This window comes from Trachypithecus francoisi, unplaced genomic scaffold, assembly GCF_009764315.1.
Source record: "Trachypithecus francoisi isolate TF-2019V2 unplaced genomic scaffold, Tfra_2.0 Lachesis_group2, whole genome shotgun sequence".
NCBI classification, from domain to species: domain Eukaryota; kingdom Metazoa; phylum Chordata; class Mammalia; order Primates; family Cercopithecidae; genus Trachypithecus; species Trachypithecus francoisi.
The window spans coordinates 84,714,920-84,733,434 of NW_022681465.1; the positions used below are offsets into that span (position 1 = coordinate 84,714,920).

Genomic DNA, 18,515 nt, shown 5'->3' on the forward strand with positions numbered 1-18,515 from the left:
ACACTCCCCAATGCACAGTTATTTCTCCATGCATAGAAAAGTACCTCATATGTACCTTTTTCATAGAAATTACCATTTGCATTCAAACTATTGGCATTGAAATTATTATTTATATGTCTGCCTTCTCGCAATAAACTGTAAAATCTTGAAAGCAAGTTATTATTGAGTTTAGCATTGTGTGTAAGACATAATAGATATTTCATAGTAGATGTTTGGTGAATTGAGAATAGGAATCAGAATCTTGGTATACGTTCTTAGATATATATGGTTGACAGAGTTCAACTGAGCTTCTTTTCTTTTTTTTTTTTTTTTTGTTTTTTTTTGTTTTTTGACACGGATTTTCGCCCTTATCGCCCAGGCTGGAGTGCAATGGTGCGATCTCGGCTCACTGAAACCTCTGCGTCCTGGGTTCAAGTGATTCTTCTGCCTCAGCCTCCTGAGTAACTGCCACCATGCCCGGCTAATTTTTGTATTTTTAGTAGAGATGGGGTTACACCATGTTGGCCAGGCTGGTCTCGAACTCCCAATCTCAGGTGATCCACCTGCCTCTGCCTCCCAAAGTGCTGGGATTACAGGCATGAGCCACTATGCCTGGCCTCAAATGAGTTTTTAAACATAGGTATGCCAATTTGTAATAAATATTAACTCTTGTTAGATCTTTTAAACTTCTCTTTAGAGTATTTTATTGCCTGGATATTTACCAGCATAACTAAAAATGTTTTTTGTTTTTGTTTTTGTTTTTGTTTTGAGACAGTCTCACTCTGTCGCCCAAGCTCGAGTGCCGTGGCAGGATCTCAGCTCACTGCATCCTCTGCCTGCTGGGTTCAAGTGATTCTTGTGCTTCAGCCTCCCAAGTAGCTGGGATTACAGGTGTACGCCACCATGCCCGGCTAATTTTTGTATTTTTAGTAGAGATGGGGTTTCACCATATTGGCCAGGCTGGTCTCAAACTCCTGACCTCAAGTGATATACCCACCTCAGACTCCCAGAGTGTTGAGATTTCAGACATGAACCATAGTGCCTGGCCAAAAATGTTTTAAAGTTAAAAAATCTTAGGTGAATATTTTTAAATTATGGGATATTATGAAAAGTCAGTTGAAGAAGTACTGGTTTTGTGTCTCATTTTCTTGTTGATTAGATTTTTGTGATTAAAGGCAAATTGCCTATATAATTCTGGTAGTATTTATTAAAAAGTCATTGACTTAGGCTTTTAGGTAACTATTAATAATTTATAAGGGAAGCCAGTGGGAGTTTTGATTACTCATTCTGTTCTAGTGGCCTACAGTTTTATCAACTTGATTTGAATCAATCTTATAATAAATAATTGTTGAGTTTTTCCTAAACAGTATGAAGGCCTGTAAAAGCATAAGTTGAATAACAAGCAGACTATTTTACTCATTAAGCTAACCACTATAAAAATGTTTGTGCTGGGCGCAGTGGCTCATGCCTGTAATCCCAGCACTTTGTTTGTTTGTTTATTTATTTATTTGAGACAGAGTCTCACTCTGTCACCCAGGCTGGAGTGCAGTGGCGTGATCTCGGTTCACTGCAACCTCCGCCTCCCAGGTTCAAGCAATTCTCCTGCCTCAGCCTCCTGAGTAGCTGGGATTACAGGCATGTGCCACCAACGCCCGGCCAATTTTTGTGTTTTTAGTAGATACGGGGTTTCACCTTGTTGGTCAGGCTGGCCTCTAACTCCTGACCTGGTGATCGACCCTCCTTGGTCTCCCAAAGTGCTGGGATTACAGGCGTGAGCCACCGCGCCCAGCCTGTTTAGTTATTTTTAATCTGAACCCTTTTTTTAGTTGAATGTAATCTAGCAACTTTAGTTTCTCAGAAGTAATTATAATGATCATTGCTAATAATTTTTCTTGGAATAGGTAAGGAACTATACTTAAATGCCTAACATTTACATCTCATTTAAGTTTCTTAGCAGCTCTACGAGGTGATACCTTGGCTCAGTAAAGATGAGGTAGAGAACATATTCTGATTATAGGAATGGTCACCTGTCTAGTCAAGCCATGCTTTGGTGTCCTCCATGAAGAGGTGGTTCATAGGCCCCATGACGAGAATCTTAGTTCACTAAAGCTAAATAACAGTAGTAGTCTGACGGCAGAACTGGTCAGATCAGGCAACAGTATCTTCCACCAAGTAGTAAATCCTAGGTCCAAATGGAGCTCTAAACAGTGCGTGTTACTCTAAAAGTCTGGGCTCCTGTGCCTGCTAAATCGTACAGGCTTGTCTAGTGGTGCCCAAGCAGGTTTTCTAGCCAACCATATATTTCAAATACTACTCATTTCATTAAAGGAAAATAATTTCAGTGTTTATTTATGCCAGTCAGAAAAGCCCTTTGATCTACATTTTGATAACGCTGTTTGAAGTTCATGTTCATAAATAGCCACTTCTAGAGAGTATGACTGGCCATCTCTGTGGTTTGATTAAAATTAACTTGTACTGTTAATACTGAAGATTATTTTTCTTTCTTTTTTTTTTTTTTGAGACGGAGTCTTGCTCTGCCACCCAGGCTGGAGTGCAGTGGCCGGATCTCAGCTCACTGCAAGGTCCGCCTCCCGGGTTTACGCCATTCTCCTGTCTCAGCCTCCCGAGTAGCTGGGACTACAGGTGCCCGCCTCGTCGCCCGGCTAGTTTTTTGTATTTTTAAGTAGAGACGGGGTTTCACCGTATTAGCCAGGATGGTCGCGATCTCCTGACCTCGTGATCCGCCCGTCTCGGCCTCCCAAAGTGCTGGGATTACAGGCTTGAGCCACCGCGCCCGGCTTGAAGATTATTTTTCTTACTTCAACAGCTGGACTATATTCATTGAGCCTTGACCAAGTGCCAAGCACTTACTAAGGTTTTAATGTACATTATCTGATTTAATCCTCACCATAATCATGTCATAAGCAAAAATATAGTCAACATTACTCTTCAGTGTAATATCTTGAATAATGCAGTCATAGAATTTTTTGTGTGTTTGTTTGTTTCTTCTATTTTTTTGAGACAGAGTCGTACTCTATCACCGAGGCAGGAGTGCAGTGGCACAGTATTGGCTCACTGCAACTTCCACTTCCCGGATTCAGGTGATTCTTCTGCTTCAGCCTCCCGAGTAACTGGGATTACAGGCATGTGCCGCCATGCCCGGCTAATTTTTATATTTTTAGTAGTGATGGGGTTTCACTATGTTGGCCAGTCTGGTTTCGAACTTCTTACGTCAAGTGATCTGCCTGCCTGGGCCTCCCAAAGTGCTGGGATTGCAGGCATGAGCCATCGCGCCCGGCCGAGTTTTATATATATATATATAAAATAAATTCTGAGGGTCTCCTTCTCTGTCCCATCTGCTCTTTTACCACTGCTTATCCCACTCCCAAAAAATCATTATTAGTTTCTTATGCTTAGAGTCCATTTATGCATATTTAAGAAAATATATTTTTCCACAGAGGAGGCATACTAATGATAATTTTCATTTTGCTTTCAATTTTTTAACTTTCCATTAAAATTTTCACACATGCAGAATAGTGGAGTACAGTGAATATATAAACCTACCACCTAGATTTAACATGGTTAGTAGGTTAGCATTTTGCTGATTTTGCATATATATATATATAAATGAGCAAAATGCGTATGTATGAGTATCTGTGAATAGATGAGCAACAGACAAACACATATATTGATCTAAGCCATCTGAAAGTCAATTGTAAATACCATGGTATTCCATATTCCATCCCTAAATAATTTTTTTTTTTGAGACAGCATCTCGCTCTGTCTCACAGGCTGGAGCGTGTGGTGTGATCATGGCTCACTGCAGCTTCCGCCTTCCAGGCTCATGTGATACTCCCAGGTAACTGGGACCACAGGCACGTGCCACCATGCCCAGCTAATTTTTGTGGGTTTTTTTTGGTAGAGACGGGATTTTGCCACGTTGCCCAGGCTGGTCTTGAACTCTTGGGCTCAAGGGATCCACCGGCCTCGGTCTCCCAAAGAACTGGGATTACAGGCATGACAACGTGCCTGGCAATACTTCAATTTTTTAAGATAAATTACCACTCAGTCAATGAAGGATTTCAACCAAAAGAGTCGCATGATTGAGTATAATTACTTGTTTAGGTTGAAGGTGCCTTTGAGGAAGAGAAGACTAGAGCCAGAGAGGCCAATTATTAGTAAGTGATTGTTGTACAGGCATACTTTGGAGATACTGCAGGTTTGGTTCCAGACCACCACTATATTGTGCAAATACCATGGTAAAGCGAGTCACAAATTTTTTGTTTTCCCAGTGATAAAAGTTATTTTTCCACCACACTCTAAGACTATTAAGTGTGCAGTAGCATTATGTCTACAAAATATTATACATACCCTTATTTAAAAATCCTTTACTGCTCAAGAATGTTAACAATCATCTGAGCCTTCAGTGGGGTTCTCTTTCCTCTCTTGCCTTCCTATGAATTGGTCCTGCTTGTGACTAGAGGGAAAGAAGTGAGCATTTGTTTCTCCGCACACCAGCTACTTCATGCCAATTACTTAACTAGTTATTTAATTCTACCAGTATTTCTTTGTGGTATTATTATCCTTATTTTTGCAGATGAGGAAATTGAAGTGCAGAGTTGTGAAATAATTTGTTCAAGATCATATTGCTCTTAAGTGGCAGATCTAGAATTTTCTCATGAGTCTAACTCGGAAGTTAGTACGTGACTGTTTTCCAGTTTGTTTCATGAAGTGAAAAATATATGAATGCTGGTGATTTTTGTTTTCTTCTGCATGTATTCATTATTCTTAATGATGTGATCATCAGTCTTTTAAAAAACTATGTCAGTCTGTTTGCAAGTATACCACTCTTAGACACTTTATTTTTGAATTGAAGTGTTCAACTTATACCAACTAGCTTTCCCTTTGATGTAATACTGCCAAACAATGAAATGTCGTGCCTTATATTTTCACCATATTTTCTTTTTCAATTCACTTTTTATTTTATTTTTAATATATTTTTTAATACAAACGTAATCTCAGTGGTTTTAGGACTGATACAGAGAAGTTTTAGACCAAAAGAATCCTAAACTGACGCAAAAAGTGACAAGTTGGAATACATCAAAGTGAAGAGAAAACGCATAGCCATCTTTAAAAAAAAAAAAAAATTAGGAGGTGATCTGTCCAAGATGACACAGTAGCATTAGAGCAGTTGTGAAGCAGATCATCTAATGGCTTTTTGACACCTTCTGACCTTCAAAAACGTAAGGAAATAAATTATTCTGCCCTTAAAGACCAAAATGTAGGTTTTTAAAAGCAACATCTTGATTCATTTGAAAATAGTAAACTCTCAAGCTGTAACACTCCCAACCTCAGTCAGTGTAAAACAGACATCGTACAACTTAAATTCTCATGTGGTAGGTAGTCCCTAGAGAAGTACTTGAATAGAGAATTGCTTATCAAGCTGTAACAGTCAGGATACTAAACCCCAAAATACCTGTAGCTTAAAATAACAGAGATTTATTTCTTGTTCATGCTGCATTTCCCTTGTGGGACAGTCAGGAATGCTACTCCTTGTATCCTCACTTGGGAGCTCAGACTAACCACTGTTGGTTACTGGGATGTAGGAAAAGAGGCAGTCACGCATTGACTTCTAAAGCTACTGCTGGATAATGTCATTTCCCCTCGTATTTCACTAATTTAAGTAAGTTACGTTCCTATACTAACCAAGAAGTGGCAATGGGAGTGTAGTCTCAAAATACGATTAGAAGGAGAATGTGATTGTTAATACTGAGTGTCAACTTGATTGGATTGAAGGATGCAGCGTATCCTGGGTGTGTCTGTGAGGGGGTTGCCAAAGGAGATTAACATTTGAGTCAGTGGGCTGGGAAAGGCAGACTCACCCATAATCTGGGTGTGATCAGCTGCCAGTGTGGCTAGACTGTAAAGCAGGCTGAAAAACATGGAAAGACTAGACTGGCCTAGCCTCCCAGCCATACATCTTTCTCCAGTGCTGGATGCTTCCTGCCCTTAAACATCAGACTCCAAGTTCTTCAGTTTTGGGACTTGGGCTGGCTTTCCTTGCTCTCAGCTTGCAGATGGCTTTTTGTGGGACCTTGTGATGATGCGAGTTAATAATAAACTCCCCTTTACACATACACACACATATATATGTATGTATATATGTAAAATAAACTCCCTTTTACATATCTATATGTGTATATATATCCTGTTCTGTCCCTCTAGAGAACCCTGACTAATACAGAGAACAACTGGAATATGGGTGCCCAGCTGGAATGACTGACAAGCCTTTTGAGGAATATACAGAATTACGCATGATTGATGGGTAGAATGATTTTTTTTTAAAAATATGCCAAGTAACTTTGAAGTAATCCTGTTTTGATTGAATTAAGGATCTTGTTGCTGAAAGGTGACCTAGACAGTTTAGCCAAAAATGTCCAGTAGAGGAGTAAACTAGTTAATTGGAAATCCTTTTCCTTGTGTTTTGTTTGTTACATTTTCATAAGTATATTTAAGATTTGCTCTTATGTGCTTGCTTATAACATAAATCTATTAATAAAGATTCATAATTATCAACTATTTTTATGTAAAACATGTTGAATAATGATAGTATGCAAAGTCTAAAAAATCAAGAGGTTAGTAATTGGTAGGACATATAACAAAAACTCACATATTTTGTATTACATAGACAAGCACTAGTAGTTTTTAAAAAGTGTATAATTTGGGAAAATGTGTTCCATGAGGCAGTACAAATGAATAATCATATTGAAGTTCAACAGCTTTATTCTGGACTTCTGTAATTTTCCAAGAAGATGAGTGGTTAATAGATTCAAACATAGTATTTTTATGTATGTATGTGAAGAGGCTGTCTCTAGGCAATTGTGAATCTTCGTCTTTGACAAACTTTTGCGTATGTGTCTTTATTGGTGTTGTAAACCAGGATTTGTCTGTTTCTTCACAAGGCATGCTCTTTTTAAAATAGTGTGATGGTTTATACATACTATGAAATTTACTATTTTAAATATTTTTGAGTATAATTAATTGGCAGAAAGTACATTCACATTGTTGTGCAACCATTACCATCAGATACCTCCAGAACTTTTTCATCTTCTAAAACTAAAGTCCGCACCCAGTAAACAGTAATTCTCTATTCTTCTCTCCCATAAGCCCTTGGCAACCACCATTTTACCTTCTATTTCTATGAGTTTGACTACTTCACATACACCATATAAATAGAATCTTATACTATTCTTTTGTGATTGGCTTATTTCACTTATCACAGTGTCTTCATGGTTCATCCATGGTGTAGCATATATCATAATCTGCTTCCATTTAAGGCAAAATAATATTCAGTTGTATGTATATACCACATTTTGTTTACACATTCATCTGCCAATGGACAGTAGGGTTGCTTCTGTCTTTTGGCTGCCGTGAATAATGCTGCTATAATCATGAGTGTACAGATATCTGTTCTAGTCCCTGCTTTAGTTTGTCTGAATATAAATCCCAAAGTGAAGCTGCTGGTTTATATGATGATTTCATTTTAAATATTTTGAGGAATCACCCTACCATTTTCTATAATGGCATTCCCACCAGCAGTGAGCAACTGTTCCATTTTCTTCACATCCTTGCCAGTACTTGCTACTTTTTATTTGCTTGGTTTTTTGTTTTTTTGGGGGTGATAATAGCTATCTTAATGAATGTGAAGTGGTATCTTATGATTTTCTTTTTCATTTCCCTTGCATTCTTTTGCATGTTTTCATTTGAACATGTGATTTCAGCTCATTTGGGTAAATACCTAGGAGCACAGTTGCTGATCATATGTTAAAACTATGTTTTAATTTTGTAGAAAATTGCCAGACTGTCTTCCAAATGGCCGTACCATTTCACATTCCCACCAGCAGTGAAGGAGACTTCTGTTCTCTTCATCCTTTCTAGCATTTGGTGTGGTATTTTGGATTTTAGCCATTCTAATAGGTGTGTAGTGGTGTCTTATTTTAATTTATAATTTCCTAATGACATATGATATTGAGCACCTTTTCATATGCTTATTTATCATCTGTTTATCTTCTTTGGTGAGGTGTGTGTTTAGATCTTTTTTTTTTTTTTTTGAGACGGAGTCTTGCTCTGTCACCCAGGCTGGAGTGCAGTGGCCGGATCTCAGCTTACTGCATGCTCTGCCTCCCGGGTTTACGCCATTCTCCTGCCTCAGCCTCCCAAGTAGCTGGGACTACAGGCGCCCGCCACCTCGCCCGGCTAGTTTTTTTTTTGTATTTTTTAGTAGAGACGGGGTTTCACCGTGTTAGCCAGGATGGTCTCGATCTCCTGACCTCGTGATCCACCCGTCTCGGCCTCCCAAAGTGCTGGGATTACAGGCTTGAGCCACCGCGCCCGGCCATGTGTGTTTAGATCTTTTGCCCACTTTTCAGTTGGCAAGGTTGTTTGTTTTCTTATTGATGAATTTTGTTGTTGTTGTTGTTGTTGATTTGAGACGGGATCTCGCTCTGTTGCCCAGTGGAGTGCATTGTGGCGCAATCTTGGCACACTGCAACCTCTGCCTCCCAGGTTCAGGTGATTCTCCTGCCACAGCCTCTCTAGTAGCTGGAATTACAGGCACGTGCCACCATGCCCAGCTAATTTTTTGTATTTTTAGTAGAGAGGAGCGGGGAGGGGCAGGTTTCATCATTGTTGGCCAGGCTGGCCTTGAACTCCTGACCTCAAGTGGTCCGTCTGTCTCAGCCTCCCATAATGCTGGGATTACAGGTGTGCGCAACTGTACCCGGCATTGTTGAGTTTTAAGAGTTCTTTGTTTATTGTAGATACAGGTTCTTTATCAGATATATGTTTTGCAGATATTTTCTCCTAGCATGTGACTTGTCTTTTCATTCTTTTAGTATTAATAGTATCTTTCACAGAGCCAAAGCTGTTAATTTTAATGAAGTCCAACTTATTTATTTTTCATGGATCATGTTTTTGCCTTTGTATCTAAAAACTCAGTACCAAACCCAAGGTCACGTAGATTTTCTCTTATGTTATCTTTGAGAAGTTGATCGTTTTGCTTCCTACATTTAGGTGCATGAGCCATTTTCAGTTAATTTCTGTGAAAGGTATAATGTCACTGTTTTGATTAAGTTTTTGCATGTGGATGTCTGGTTGTTCCAGCATCATTTATTGAAGAGACTGCCATTATCGGATTGCCCTTGTTTCTTTCTCAGAAATCAGTTGACTATATTCGAATAGTCTGTTTCTGTTCCATTCATCTATTTATTCTATAGCTAATACCACAGTCTTGATTACTATAACTGTGCAGTGTGTAGTAAGCCTTAAAGTCAGGTAATAACAGTTTTCTGACTTCATTCTTCAGTATTGTGTTGGCTATTTTGAGTCTTTTGTCTTTCCATATGAATTTTAAAATCATACCTGGAATAAATCCTGCTTGGTCATAGTATATAAATCTTTTTATGCATTGTTGAATTCCATGCTAATATCTGTTAAGGATTTTTGCATGTATATTTATAAGAAAATTAGTCTATAGTTTTCCTTTCCTGTAATGCCTTTATCTAGTTTTGATGTTTGGATAATATTTGTCCCATAGAATGAGTTACTACATGCTTCTATTTCCTAGAAGAGATTGTAGAGATTTAGTGTCATTTCTTCCTTAAATGTTTGGTAGAATTCACCAGGAAACCATCTGGACGTTATGCTTTCTTTTTTTGGAAGGTTATTGATTCAAGATCTTTAATAGATATAGGCCTGTCCAGATTATTGCTCCTTGTAAGATTTTTAGTAATTCCTGTTTGTCAAATAATTAGCCCATTTCATTTAAGTTATCAAATTTGTGGGTATAGAGTTGTTCATAATATTTCCCTATTTTTTTAATGTCCGTGGTCTCAGTAGCGGTGACACCTGTTTCATTTTATATATTAGGGCTTTGTCTCTCTCTCTCATCGGCCTCTCTCTTTCTCTTTTTTGTTAGCCTGACTAAAGATTTATCAGTTTTAATGCTCTTTTCAAAGAACAGCTTTTGGTTTTGTTTATTTTTCTTTACCAATTTCTTATTTACAATTTAATTGATGTTTACTGTAATTTTTTTGTCTTCTTCTTGCCTTAGGTTTATGTTGCCCTTTTTTTTTTCTAGTTTCCTATGGTGGAAGCTTAGATTATTTTATTTAGTTAGACCTTTCTTCTTTTCTAATATATGCATTCAGAGCTATAAGTTTTTCTCTAAGCACTGTTTTTGGTGCATCCCACAAATTTTGAACATTGTATTTTCATTTTCATTTAGTTCAAAATATTTTAAAATTTTTCTTGAGACTTTTTTGACCCATCAATTATTTAGAAGTGTGTTGTTTGATCTCCAAGTAATTGGAGATTTTCTAGTTTTCTGTTACTGATTTCTAGTTTAATTCCATTGCTGACTGAGAGCTTGCATTGTGTGGTTTCTATTCTTTTAAATTAGTTAAGGTATGTTTTATGTCTCAGAATGTGGCCCATCTTGGCGAATGTTTCACTTGAGTTTGAGAAGAATGAGTCTTTTGCCATTGTTAGATGAAGCAGTTGACAGATGCCAATTATATCCAGTTAATTGATTGTGCTGTTTAGTTCAACCATATTCTTACTGATACTCTGCCTACTGGCTCTTTCAATTATTGTTCGAAGAATGTTGAAGTGTCCAACAATAATAATGCGTTTCTCCTTGTAGTTTCATCAGTGTTTGCATAGCATATTTTGACATTTTCTTGTTAGGTACATACACACTAACTATTGTTATGTCTTGTTGGAGAACTGATCCCTTTATCACTATATATGCCTTCTTCATCCCTGTTAATTTTTCTTGTTCTGGAGTCCCCTTTGTCTGAGATTAATATAGCTATTGAAGCAAGATTTGACTAGTGTTAAAACATGCTATGTCTTTTTCCATCCCTTTACTTTTAATCTGTGTCTTTATAATTAAAAATGAGTTTCTTTTCAGTAACATGTAGTTGTGTCTTATTTTTTAAAATCTACTCTGATAACTCTCTTTTAATTGGTGTATTTTGACTCTTCGCATTTAAAGTGATTATTGGTATTAATATTAATATCTATTGTGCTCATATCGTCTGCATTCCTTTTCCCTTTTTGGAATGATTTTGCTTTTGCTTTGTAAACATTTTTTATGTATTCTATAGATTGGTCCTTACTGTATGTTTTACTTATTAACTCTGATTTTTCCTTTATATGAATTTGTTGATCAGAAATTATTTTTCATTTCTAGTTTGTGGAGATTTTGCCTTAATTTGGAAGACTTTAACCACTCAAAAGTTATTAAAACAAACCTCTTTTATATATTATCCCCGTATTTTTTACACACAGCTACACACACATTGCATTTTATGTATGTGTGTGTGTGTGTGTGTGTGTGTATATGCGCGTAGATTTTTAAATCCATCTGGAATTCTTCAGTATATGATGTAATTCTTTTAGAAAGGGATTCAGACTTTATGCTTCCATGAAAGGATGGCCAGTTGTCTCAATGTTATTTATTGAATAGTCCACCCTTTCACCACTGATTTAAAATTGTATTTTTATTATGTAATAAATCTATACATCTACATAGTCTGTTTTTGTACTCTGATCTGTACTATTTGATGTATATGTCTGTGCCTGGGCATATACAATGATATTTTAATTACAGTAGTCTGTTATCTGGCAAGGAAATCTTACTGTATTATTTTTCAAATTTCCTTGGTTATTTTTTATGAATTTTTTCTTCCCCATGAGAATCACCTAATTTTATACAGATTCTATTAGGATTTGTATTACTATTGTATTTAATTTATAAGTTAATAATTGACATATTTGTGGTAAATTGCTTCCAGTTAGTAATAAGACATGTCAAAGGACAGCAACACAGTTTCTTCCATTAAGCATTCCAAGCCAGTAGACATACTCTTTTGTGGCCAAGGTAGCTCAATGATTTGACCTGCTTACATGTGAACATTTCATATGTTTGTTGTGTTTTGTAATATAATTACTGTCATCACCATGACATCTTTATTTCTTATTCTTCTTATTTTTACCTCATGTATGTTTATTTTGATAACCCATTGCTATAAATGTAGATACATTTCTTTCTCCTTTACGTTACATTTTCTATCACACCCTCCAGTTTCTTTGTTACGATCCTCCAGTATCTTGCCCACATTCTCCTGCTTATTACTCCTCAATTCCATTTCAGAGTCTGTTATGTGAACATAATTACCCTTATCCCTCTTGCACAAATCTTTCTTTAATCTGTTGGATGACTCTCAAAGGATTAGTTTCAGTTTTGGGCTTGACTGTGTCCAGACGCACAACTGCTGTTAGTTCCTACCATAGTTCTACCTGGCGATTCCGAAGAATAAGAAAAGGGATCCTTACTTTTTCCTCCTCTATGAGCAGGAGATGCTTACTTTTTACTGATTTGATCAGCTGAACATTTTAAGATAGTATTCAGTACTGTAGATGAAGATTAGAAATTATTGCAAAAAATTTAAGTGAGAATAAAAGCATTTGTGGTGTTCTAAAGAGATTTTAAATAAATTTTCTTCAGTATTGTTTTCTCTAATTTAAACAAAGCATTTGTGGGTTCTTTTCTTTTACTTTTTTTCTTTTCTTTTTTTTTTTTTTTTTTTTTGAGACGGAGTCTTGCTCTGCCGCCCAGGCTGGAGTGCAGTGGCCGGATCTCAGCTCACTGCAAGCTCCGCCTCCTGGGTTCATGCCATTCTCCTGTCTCAGCCTCCCGAGTAGCTGGGACTATAGGCGCCCGCCTCGTCGCCCGGCTAGTTTTTTGTATTTTTTAGTAGAGACGGGGTTTCACCGTATTAGCCAGGATGGTCTCGATCTCCTGACCTCGTGATCCGCCCGTCTCGGCCTCCCAAAGTGCTGGGATTACAGGCTTGAGCCACCGCGCCCGGCCTTCTTTTCTTTTACTCAGTCTTTCCAGAATGTTAAAAAGGTCCCTTAGGCTGGGCTCGGTGTCTCACATCTGTAATCCTAGCGCTTTGGGAGGCCAAGGCAGGAGGATCGCTTGAGCCCAAGAGTTCAAGACCAGCCTAGGCAACATAGTGAAACCATATCCCTACAAAAAACTCCAAAAAATTAGCCAAGTGGGATGGTGTGTGCCTCTAGTTCCAGCTCCTCAGGAGACTGAGGTGGGAGGATCACTTGAGCCAAGGATGTCGTGGTTGCAGTGAGCCATGGTTATGCCACTGTACTCCAGCCTAGGTGATAAAGCCATATCCAGTAACAAATAATTCTTAAAATTCAATAAGAAAACAAGCAACCCAATTAAAAAGTGGGCAAAAGATCTAAGCAGACACCTCACCAAAGAAGATACACAGATGACACATAAGCATATGAACATGTGTTCAACATCATATATCATTTGGGAATTACAAATTAAAACAACAATGAAATAGTACTACACACCTGTTAGAATGCCTGCAATCCAAAATACCACACGAAATGCTGGCAAGGATGAAGAGAACAAGTCTCATTTATTGTTGGTGACAGTGCAAAATGGTACAGCACTTTGGAAGACAGTCTGGCAGTTTCCTACAAAGCTAAAACATAGTCTTAACATATGATCAGCAGTTGCGCTCCTGGGTATTTACCCAAACGAGTGGCAAACTTAATGTCCACACAGAAACCTGCACATGAATGTTTGTAGCAAAATAAATGTTCATTGATAGATGAAGAAAGAAAGAAAAGGTGGTGTATATATATGATTTTGAAAGATTTTTTAAAGAAAAACAGATTATTATGTGAGTTGGGTGATTCTTGCGTAGCATTTCTACAGGGGATTATTAAAACAAAGTAGAACTATTGTCAATTCCACTTACTAGAATCAAATAGACTGCCATCACTAGAAGAAACTTTAGAGCAAGAAGTTCCTCATTTTATGTTTTCAAAAAATAAAATATAATGGCAGAAGAATTGAGATTTTTCTGATCTACAGCAAAACATCTTTTATAAACATGTGAGCTATTTATTATAAACAAATACACTGATAAAAATTTATCTCATATTGTTATCAAGCTGTATGTAAAAGACAACACAATAAGAAAGACAAAAATCTTACCAAATTGTTTTACTTAACCAGAGTTAGAAATAAGGTTTATTGATAAAAACCAGGATTAGGAATAAGGTTTATTGATTTTCATTTTCAAGATATCTCTTTTTCAGGAAACTTATACAGAAAAACAGAATAAATGGCTTGTACGCTTATAATTACCTTGACTAGTAATGGTAATTGATAATCACAATCACAACCCTCAGAGTTTATCCTTTGGGCTGAGAATTAAGAATGATACTTTACAAACCTGGAAATTTGAACGGGCAAATTAACAAAACAAATAGATGGACAAAAATAAAGGCAAACCCATGAGGCAAACAATGTTTTTAAGTTTGTCAAAAATGAGTATTAAACAGCAGAGTAAGTAAAATTACCATTTATTTTCTAATGATTACACATTAGTCATTGTTTCGACATGAACACTTACTACTGTTTGGTACATTGACCAGTAAAATATGATTATTAATATTTTGGATATTTTTGCTTTTGGCTATTCTGAAAAATGCTGCTATAAACATTGGTGTGCAAATATTTATTCGAGTCTCCACTTTTAGTTCTTTTAGGTATATACTCAGTAATGGAATTGTTGGATTATAGGATAATTCAGTTTAATTTTTTGAGAAACTGCCATACCGTTTTCCATAGTAGTAGTACCATTTTATATTCCCATAAGGGTACCAATTTCTATACATTTCTGTTAATACTTATTTTCTGTTTTTTATATACTAAAATGTTGTAAAAGGGAGTAAAATGCTATCTCATTGTGTTTTGATTTGCATTTCTCTAATTAGTTCTGTTGAGCATTGTTTCATGTGCTTATTAGCCATTTGTATATCTTTTTTGGATAAATGTTGATTTAGGTCTTTTCCCCATTTCTAATTGGGTTGTTTTGTTGCTGTTCTAGTTCATCTTTTAAAATTTAGAAATGACGCCCTACTTATTTCTACTTATTTGTAGGAGTTCTTTTACCTCTTTTAGATGTTGATTCCTTACTATTCTATTTTGTATTATTTTCTTCTTGTCTGTCTTGCACTTCACTTACTGTATGTTTAGTTTTGATGTTTTTGGTTTTATGTAATAGCTTCTGTCATTTTTTTCTTTATACTTTGTAGGCCTTGTATCTTTTTTTCTTAGCAAGGTTTTTGTACTCTTAGTATTTTCTTTACATATACCATTTCACTGATGTGACATTCCTTACAGGCTAATCAACAAACAGATATTTACTATGTAATTCATGCATAGTCTAAAATTTACTATAGATTATACTTTGTAGGTATAATTTTTATTATTTATTTATTTATTATTTTTTGAGATGGAGTTTCTCTCTTTGTTGCCCAGGCTGGAGTGCAATGGCACGATCTCGGCTCACCACAACCTCCGCCTCCCGGGTTCAAGTGATTCTCCTATCTCAGCCTCCCGAGTAGCTGGGATTACAGGCATGCACCACCATGCCTGGCTAATTTTGTATTTTTAGTAGAGACTGGGTTTCTCCATGTTGGTCAGGTTGGTCTTCAACTCCCGACCTCAGGTGATCCGCCCGCCTCGGCCTCCCAAAGTGCTGGGAGTATAGGCGTGAGCCGCTGCGCCCGGCGTATTTTTATTTTTTATTTATTTATTTATTTTTTGAGACAGAATCTCACTTTGCTGCCCAGGCTGGAGTGCAGTGGTGCAATCTCGGCTCACTGCAACCTCTGCCTCCCATGTTCAAGTGATTCTCCTGCCTCAGCCTCCTGAGTAGCTGGGACTACAGGCATGCCCCATCAAGCCCAGCTAATTTTTGCAGTTTTAGTAGAGATGGGGTTTTGCCATGTTGACCAGGTTGGTCTCGAATTCCTGACCTCAGGTGATCGATCCATCCACCTCAGCCTCCCAGAGTGCTGGGATTACAGGTGTGAGTCACTGTGCCAAGCCCAGTAGGTATAATTTATCAAATGCTGTGTTCATAGTTGACTCTGGACCTTCGTTGCTACCTTAACTATCCAGAATTGGAGAAAAACTTTTCTCCACATCTGATATTTGAGTCCTTTAATAATTGTTTTCTGCTTAGAGGGTAGTTACTTATCACATGATGCAACTTACACAAGCACGCATTATATATACATTTTAATTTAGGCAAATTTTTCTGAAATATATACATATATTTTAAATAAAAATTAAAATCCCTCTTTGCAGTCTAACCTATCTTAAAAAAATTTTTTTACCACAGATTTTTATTGTGAGTTTTAACTTTATGGTAGGATTGTTTTACTTAACATTTTTGCCCTTTTTATTGTCTTTTACATACAGCTTGATATAAATTTTTATCAGTTCGTTTATAATGATTTCACGTTTATAAAAGATGTTATATAACTATATTATTACAATAAGTTGGAGGTTAACCTAAAATTATTAAAGTATACCTATCCTTAAAATAAATTATATATGGTTTTATAAATTAAGAACTTTACTTTGGATTACAACTAATACATACTAAGATTTTCTTAAACAATTATGACATAATTGTTGTAAGTTAAATCCCCTTTGCAGTAAAAAATTGCACAAAATGGGTGTAGAGTTTTAATCTACCTAATAATTTGTACTGTTTTTATCTAACAAGTGTCTTCATTTGAGAAAATATAGTGTAGCTTTTCACAGTTTTAGTTACCCACGGTCAACTGTGGTCCAAAAATATGCAGTGGAAAATTCCCAAAACAATTCATGAATTTAATGTTTGCTCCATTCTGAGTAGTGTGATGAAATCTCATGCCATCCAACTCTGTCTTACCCAGGATGTGAATCGTCCCTTTATCTAGTTTATCCAGGTTGTATAGGATACCTGCCTGTGTTAGTCGAAACTTAGTAGCCATCTTGGTGATAAGATTGACTGTCTCAGTATTGCAGTGCTTGTTTTCAAGTAACCTTTATTTTACTTAATTGATCTGTTTTATTATTATTGTTAATTTCTTATTGCCTGATTTGTAAATTAAACTTTATCATAGGTGTGTATGTATTAAAGAAACAGTGTATGTAGGGTTCAGTTCTATCAACAGCTTTGGGCATCCACTGGGCGTCTTAAAATGTATCCTACAAGGATGAGGGGGAACTCCTTACTGTATTTAGAAACTGTGATGACATTTTCTGCTATTTCAGGTTCTCATGAGTTATCATTACCCAATGTTTGTCTTGTAATATGTGGATTTTAAAGTATTTAAATTTTTTATTGCCATGTTATTGACCTTAATGATTTCCAAAATAAAATAGATATTAAGAGGTGCTTAATTATACTTTAATACAACAACCAGGACATATATTTTAACTTTGTGTAAATCATCTAAAGTTATTTCCATGTTAGTACATTTTGTTTAGGTGTATTTCTGAGTGGGGCATTTACAATGATAAAGAATTACATAATACCTTAAATTTGGGAAATAATTGACACATAGTTTAGATTCATAAAGCAGTAAAGCCTCTTGTATTATGTTATCTTTAAATTATAACTAAGAAGGTTTTCTATATGACTGTGTACACATTATCAAAAGTTGAACTTATAGCACAAAAAGTTCAACTATTTGTGTCAATTATTTTTGTCAATTATTGATTATTATGTTACATTAAAACTATGATAGTGGCCGGGCGCGGTGGCTCAAGCCTGTAATCCCAGCACTTTGGGAGGCCGAGACGGGCGGATCACGAGGTCAGGAGATCGAGACCATCCTGGCTAACACGGTGAAACCCCGTCTCTACTAAAAATACAAAAACTAGCCGGGCGAGGTGGCGGGCGCCTGTAGTCCCAGCTACTCAGGAAGCTGAGGCAGGAGAATGGCGTAAACCTGGGAGACGGAGCTTGCAGTGAGCTGAGATCCGGCCACTGCACTCCAGTCCGGGCGACAGAGCGAGACTCCGCCTCAAAAAAAAAAAAAAAAAAAAAAAAAAACTATGATAGTGAATATATTGTGTTAAAAAAAGGAAGTACCAAATCCATATATTTGGGGTGGAAATTTGAGCCATAGTTGTATATACTTACTTTTTTGCAAGAGAAATCTATATCAGATAGCCTAATAGTTTGGAAAACTCTTTAAGATGCTAAAATGCCATAGCACAGTCAGGGATAGGTATGACATTCAGTAGTGTAAACAACAATGTGTGCATGAAACGTCTGTTAATGTTAAGTAATTGGAGTGACAGTAGGAAAATGCTAATATAAAGGGGCTAGATTCTCTGTCCATTTTACTTCTAACTTGATATTTTCGTTTTAACCAATTTTATTTCTCCCATTTTGTGAATGGGCTACAGGACTAAACTAATAACATTAGTTAAAATAATTATACAAATCATTCCCATGTAAAGTACTTTTGGTGTGAAATTAGAGTGAAGAAACTTTTTATTATGATTGGGATTTTTTTCTTTTCATTTCTGATGCCATCCATTTAAGAATCAGTGTTCCAGAACAATTGGTATAGCT

At 36.6% G+C, this 18,515-nt stretch overlaps 1 protein-coding gene across 4 annotated transcripts in view; it reads left to right on the plus strand.

Annotated features, from left to right (window-relative positions):
- NDUFS4 (NADH:ubiquinone oxidoreductase subunit S4) overlaps positions 1 to 18,515 on the plus strand; it is a 125,946-nt gene that overhangs the window by 23,829 nt on the left and 83,602 nt on the right. The window lies entirely within an intron of this gene.